Genomic DNA, 7,302 nt, shown 5'->3' on the forward strand with positions numbered 1-7,302 from the left:
CTATACTACCAACCTTTTACTTATCAAAAAAGAAAGGAATATACTCAGCATCAAGCTTTCATGTGATCAAAGGCCTTTTGGTAAAGCACTATTGCCTAGTTCTCCCATAGAGTATCTAGGTTTGAATGTTCATCCCCCACGAGTTAAATTATGTGTAATGGTTATATATGTAATTGTACCGTTACAATCAACATTTTTTTTTTTTTTTGGTTCTTTGTTTTACATCCCGCGCACACATGCGCACGCACACACGAGGGAAAACAAAAAAAATGAAGAATAGTGGTTGACAAACGTGATTAAAACTTGACATTTCTACATTTCAAGGAGCACGATTGGCATTTGGATTGTTTTTACAGATCGGTGACTTTATCCATGGCAAGCTGATCACTTCCTCAAATGACCTTTAGTGTTAACTGTTATAGGACCACTGGCCGGCCCTAGGCTTAGGCCAATTAGGCCATTGCCTAGGGCCCCCTCACTAGAAAAGGCCCCAAATTTTGGGGCAAATTTTTTTATTTTTTTTATATATAAATATTTTTGGAAGATATTAAAACATTTTAGTTTACATTTTTTTCACTGTTAAGAAGATTCAAAGAATTAAATAATGCTAGAGATAGAGATAGAGATAAGATAAATTTAAATAAATAGATCTTACAAATAGATGTGTTACTAATCACAAGTAATTCAAATAAGAAAATGTTAAAAATACTGTAAATTTTACGACATAACTTTTATTTATTTAATTATTTTTATACAAGATAAAAATGTTGCCTTAGCCTAATCTAAGTGTATATATGTGTGCAACTCTCTTTTAGAGACTTAAATCTCGGTCATTACCCTCTACATCATACAAAAACTTATACTTGTGGAGTGATCATTGTACCAAGAGTTCATGGTGGTCTTCATAACTTTTATAATTTGATGTGACAATGAATATGATAGTTAGATTTCAACAAACTATTGAATGCATTTTTGAATGAATATTTGTGATTGGTGATATATTTTTGTAATTCTCATGTTGTAAATTTTATAATATTTCTAGTATTTTTGTAAGCCTTATGTCATTAATAACATTCATTACAACACAAATTTGTAGTAAAATTTGTTATAACTTTAACATTTTCTTAAAAAAAATCATATTAAAAAGTAAAAAGAATGGATTTAAAAAAAATTAGTATATAAAATGCTAGTTAAATATTATTTAAGTGATAACATAAAGGCCCTATTTGAAAATTTCGCCTTAGGCCTCCGAAACACTTGGGCCAGCCCTGGGACCAGTCTAACTGGAACACAGTCCCATAGTTGACCTAATATATGATGGACTTATCAAAATACCATAGAAGATCCAATATGATTCATTTCATGCCAACAGATACCAGGACACCAAAGATTTGATCAAGTAGCAAGCCTCATGCAAAAAAAAACAAGGATACACAAGTTAACACTGCAACAAAGAAAAACAGTTTCAATTTAAAGAATTTAAGCAATCAACTCAACTCTTGTGAACGTTTGAATGATTAATTCCAATAATTCCATCCATCAGGTTCCACACACCACCTAAAATTAGGCCTCTTATGTTAAGCATTTAAACGCAATAAGTTGTGTATAAAACTACTTTTGAAATTAAATGATAGGAATGGTATATAATGACTTTGTCTATGTATTGCCATGCAACTTTAGCATGGAAAGAATGTAGAATGACTTCAATCTCTATCAGATGTCTGAAAATGGTCAGAAGGTTGAAATGATACGCCACTGCAAGAATGCACTATCGGATGTGCATTAAGTTTGCAACATAGTTTACCTGGCTGCCTTGCCTAAGGTGTTAAGGTGATAATGCATAGATTCAAACTTTTAAGTGATGTCAAACATACGCATGTGACTATCGCCAAACTAGCAAAGGGTGATATGACATGCTTGACATTGTTAGAAAAGCACAACAGAAAATAATTTTATTTTTTATGAATTTCAAGGAGCACTGCTTTATGCTGCAAAAAAGATTGAATAACAAAAGAAAATTGATATCACATATCAATGAATCCAACTACAAATAGTTGCTGCATAAGTAACTCTGGATTAAACATAGATTCATGTAACTCAAAATCCCCTTTGCATAACATAGTCATACAGCAAAGCTACGCCTTCCTCCAGTTGATGCTACTTAGGTTGATCTTACAAAACATACAAGAACACTGCATCTGACCAAATTCATTTTATAAGCAGGTTTTCTGACCTCATGTTAAACTATCCATGCACTATAGTTTGCAGACACTAAAGAATGATAAATTGCAACTGCTATCAGGCTAAGAACTTCAAAAACAAGCCTTAACTACCTGCAATCATAACAGCACAAAACAAAATGGATTACAATCATGATAGGTCTAAATTTAACAAGTGGAAGATAAAACTGGTACAATTCAATCACTGTATATACACAACGGATAATTTTTCATGGGCAAGTAAATTCAGAAACCTCATCTTGCAAAGAAATTTGAAATAGAAAAAGAAAAACTGAATCAATAGAAAAGACAGTGTGACTCTAAAGTTCCACTACCTCAGCCAGAGGCAGAGTCTGTAGTAGTTGCCTCTTGTCTGAGTTTTCTCTTCTCAGGAGGGGAGCCATCTCTCCGTCTTTCATACCTTCTACTCTCATATTTTGAATTACTATGTTTAGGTTGATAAGTAGGGTATTTGCAAGGAATGATCTCCCCATTGATATATTTATCCCCTAAAACAAAAGAAGATATAACGTTATTAAAAAAAATAAAAAAGAAGAAGAAGAAGAAGATTAGAAAGATCATCATAGCATCATTACAATATATATGAACATAAAGAAAACTATATGTCAATTTAGAAATAAAGCATAGGAATCACCTCCATAGTCTTTATTTTTGACGTCTATGTATGAGTCTGGCAATACCCAGAGAACACCAGGCAATCCTACGACGATGAATTTGAAAATACATTAGAAAGAAGCAAAATCGACAAAACCCATATAATGGTCAAAAGACAAGTGCTTGACATAGGTATTTACCCTTGAATTTCTCAGATGTCTCTTCATCAACAGTGTACTGAATCCAGTGTATGTGGTGGTGCTGAAAGCATAAATATTCTTCTTTGCTTCTTCCATGCTGACACACAAAAACAGGGTCCATATTTATGAAATAACAGTAATGGAAAAAATTCCAACTACTACAGCTGCAATTACAGTATTAATAACAATAATAGAAGAATATCTTTTTTAGCACTGCCCATTTAGAATATGCATCTTAATTCTGTGATCAGGATGATATATAAATAGAAGGAAGATAATAACATTATTCTGAGATGGGTAGATAGTGAGGGAAAGGAAGTGGGGTTCGAATCACAGATATGAGGCACCACAAAGGATGCCATTACCAGTGATGAGTAGAGCGTTTTTCTGAGGTATTGTATGATTTGAAATTAAAAAATCTTACATCCTTTGGAAACCAAAATTGTTTCAATTTAGGTGTAGGAAAGAAACTAAAATACTTGGGGAAAAAAATGCTAACAAAAAAATTCAACCATGTGTCATATTGCACAAAAGCAGCCCTATTTTGAGAAAGGTGGCAGTACCCCAAATGAAGCAAAAGCAATTGGTGTCATAATCCCAACAAGAGATTACATATGAAATTCCAAATCTGTGGAACCCAAAGATCTAGTATCCATCAATAGATGTCGTTGGTAAACAAACAAATTCTTCAAACAATTTCTGCAATGGAGAACAATGAAAATGAAAAGGCAATCACACAGCCACAAAATCAAGTTTTGACTCATAATTTTCTTCAAAATCATCACTTTCTTTTTTATTGTTACGTTACACACACCCATTGGGATTTGAACTCACAAGCTTAACCTCCACCCTATTCTTATGGGAATAGGATGTCCCATTTGAGCCATAGCTCATTGGGCTACTTTCAAAATAATCACTTCCAAATAAATTTTTTCCATTTACCCAATTAGCTATCGTTTTTGGTAACATATTCCTTCCTACAATAACAACACCCAAGCCTTAGTCCCAAAATTTTTAGGGTTGGCCATGGCTATGGATCCTCAATAGACCACTTCCTTAATTGACATGTCATTTTTATTATTATTTCCATTAATGCTACTTTTGGTCTTCCTATATCTTTTTTCGTTCCCCTAACTTGAATCAAATCACTCTTTCTCAATGGCATATACTGTGCATTAATCGCTCTCCTCTAAACATGACTAAATCATCGCAAGCGACTCTCCCTCATCTTCTCATCATTAGGGGACACACCAATGTTTAAGCAAGTTTCCTCAATTTGAATCCTATCTTTCCGTGCATTTCTACTTATCCATCTTAACATTCTCATTTGTTATTTTTGGACTATCAAGTCTTACAACTCTATCTCTATTTCTACTTTTGCTATTGTAAAGTTGTAATTTACAACTATTTTGTGTTGATTTTAATTCCGTGCCAAATTTGATTGTAATTTCTTCAATCATATTTCCCTGTATGTATGTGGGTTTTCAATTGTAAGGGATGAGTGAGAGAGTGTGAAGACTCAAGCTTAAAAGGATGAACAAGTGGATTTCGCAAATGTCTCACGAGAAGCTTAACCACGAAAGAGCCACGTGTAGAGCACGTGATTGGAAGATGAAGGGTCATGCCAGACTGGAGATTTTTGTGAGTGTATCGCAAGAAAGACCATCCCGTGAAGTACTCGTGAAACACTTTGTTTGGCAAAAAGTTATGTTTTGCTTTACTAAGTCTTTATCCACACTATATATATACCTTCATTATCCACAAATTGCAGGGTGTGCTTTTTAGAGAGAAAACCCTAGAAAATACACTTGAGAGAGAGATTGTTATACCCACAATCATCTATACATTTCCTTGTGGTTTTCCTCAACTCCTACCTCTCCATCTCCATATCCTTGAGAGGTTGATAGCCCAATCACTTGCCACACCCATCCTTAAGTGTAAAGTGAGAATTTTGTGCTGTTAGGAAGCATTAGAAGGAGCCATTCATTGGCGGATGCAATCGGGCTGAATTGCGGGATTTGGAAAGCTACAGAAGACAATGATTCGAGAAGTCAGTTGGTAACAGGAGCTTGGAGGGCTCAAGTATATGGGGTAGACTAGGTTTGAATTCTTGGAAGGTCTTTTGTTATTCGTGTACTCTAACTTTATTCTCTAGTGGATCGATTTCGACTTGGAGGGTCGCAGAGAGGTTTTTCACCGAGTTCTTCGATTTCCTCTTTGATAACACATTTCAGTGTTATCTTGTGTTTGCTTCTCTCTTCCCTACTCTTAAGCTTTCATTTTATCGTTGATAATGGATGAATATGGCTTAGGATAGTGATATCGGTTATTTGCGCTCATTTACTCTTGTTCCACGCTTAGTATAAGTTAGAGTAAAAACTATCTAGCCGTAACTTTTATTTGGAGGTCTAAACAAGACCTTGAGTATTTATACAAATCCGAGCTTTCAAATAAACTTTCCTATTTAATGGAAAGTCTTATAGTCTAAAGCCTCTTGCCAAATATCTAAATTGAGTTTACCTAGTTTCATCGGCTAAAATTAGATCATCTGCAAAAGCTGTACACGAAGGGATTTCCTCTTAAATCAATTTAGTGAGCTCGTCCATTGCTAATGCAAAGAGAGATGGACTTAATGCTAATCCTTGATGCAAACCTATAATGATAGAAAAGTAAAAATCACTTATGATGCCTCGGCCTCCACTTGTTCTCACACAAGTTGCAACTCTGTCATACATGACCTTAATCAACTTAATATACTTCAGAGGATATCGTTTCTTTTCCAAAACTCGCCACATAACCTCTCTAGCACTCTATCATATACATTCTCTATGTCATCACCATGTAAATAACTTTTTATCATTTACCCAATTGTGTATCATTTCAGTAACATCTTTTTTTCCCGAGATAATGGGGAACCAAAAAAGAAAAAAAAACCCCCAAATTTCTCATTGAACTACATTCAAAATCAAAACTTGCAAATACCCTTTTCTCATTTCCCCAATTATATATCAATTCAGTAACTTCTCTTGGAAAAAAAACCAAACTTTCATAATACTACATATTTTTTTCGCACACATACACATACACACAAACATGGGCACACTAGAAATATCATAGTAAAAGAAGAAAAGACCCAAAAAAAAAAAAAAAAAAAAAAAAACCGAACCTGCCCAAGACAGTGGCGAGGGTATTAAGGTTAAGTGTCAATCATTTGCTCCCTAGTTGCAGCAGGGTCTTTAGGAAACTCCACGACTATGAGCCAGTGGTTAGTCACACCCAGGTAGCATAATGGTCTCTCTGGGCTCATTGCTATTGCCACTGCTACTGCTTCTTCTAGCTGAGAAATCTCCATCCACGACTGCTACTCTGATGGAGGGCCGAGATTTGGTGGCAATAGTGGGGCTCCAGTGAGGGAGAGTGCAGCACTGGATGTGGAGACTAGGTGCATGTGGGAGTGAAGGGTTTGGAGAGAGAAAATGGGGTTAAGGGTTTAGGGAGAAGACTAGAAGAGAGTGTAAATGTTGCCATTGGAAAACTCTGTTTTCTTTGAGAGAAAAAATGGGAAAACGGATTTGTAGCCATGGGGATAAGGAAGAGTTGGGGAGGAGAGTTTTGTTTTGTGGGGTTTGAGTCAGACGGTGGCGTTTTGGAGTTGAACAGAGAGGGTAACTGCTTTTGTTTTCGGGGTTGTGAGCCCAAAGGGGAGGTGTGTGTTAAGTTGGGACAGAAGGCCCAAGTTTGTAGCATAGATTTTGGGTTAATTTAGTAGGCAAACTTTGAGTTTGTGTAACATAGGTGGAGAATCCAAGTGGGCCAACTCTAGTTACATTTTTTATTACTTAAAGACACATTCAAGACCTCCACCAATTAGACATCTTTTTTGACCAAGTCTATGTGAGTTCTACATAGTAATTCCATTTTTTTTTTGGTGTCTAATCTTCCACATCCCCGCCCCCTAAAAAAATTGTGTAGAATCACAAACCAATACCTAATAATCACTTATAATGCAAGCATTTTAATACCCTTAATTTGTTCTCTTGCTAGAAGTGAAGTCTTATGGTTCAAGTTTAAGAGCTTAGGACTTAGACTTTTCAAAAAAATAAATGAATAAACAAAATTAGAGGTAAGACTGATTATCTATCACACCTTACTTTAGACCCCACAAAATGAGAATTTTGTAGTTATGGGGATAAGGAAGAGTTGGGGAGGAGGTTTTTATTTTTGTGGAAATTGAGTGAGACAATGTCGTTTTTGGGGTTGAGGACAAT

At 35.3% G+C, this 7,302-nt stretch overlaps 1 pseudogene; it reads right to left on the bottom strand.

Annotated features, from left to right (window-relative positions):
* Positions 1 to 2,000: 2,000 nt before the first annotated feature.
* LOC126727305 (DAG protein, chloroplastic-like) lies at positions 2,001 to 6,760 on the bottom strand (annotated as a pseudogene).
* Positions 6,761 to 7,302: the final 542 nt, after the last annotated feature.

This window comes from Quercus robur, chromosome 5 (assembly GCF_932294415.1).
Source record: "Quercus robur chromosome 5, dhQueRobu3.1, whole genome shotgun sequence".
NCBI classification, from domain to species: Eukaryota; Viridiplantae; Streptophyta; class Magnoliopsida; order Fagales; family Fagaceae; genus Quercus; species Quercus robur.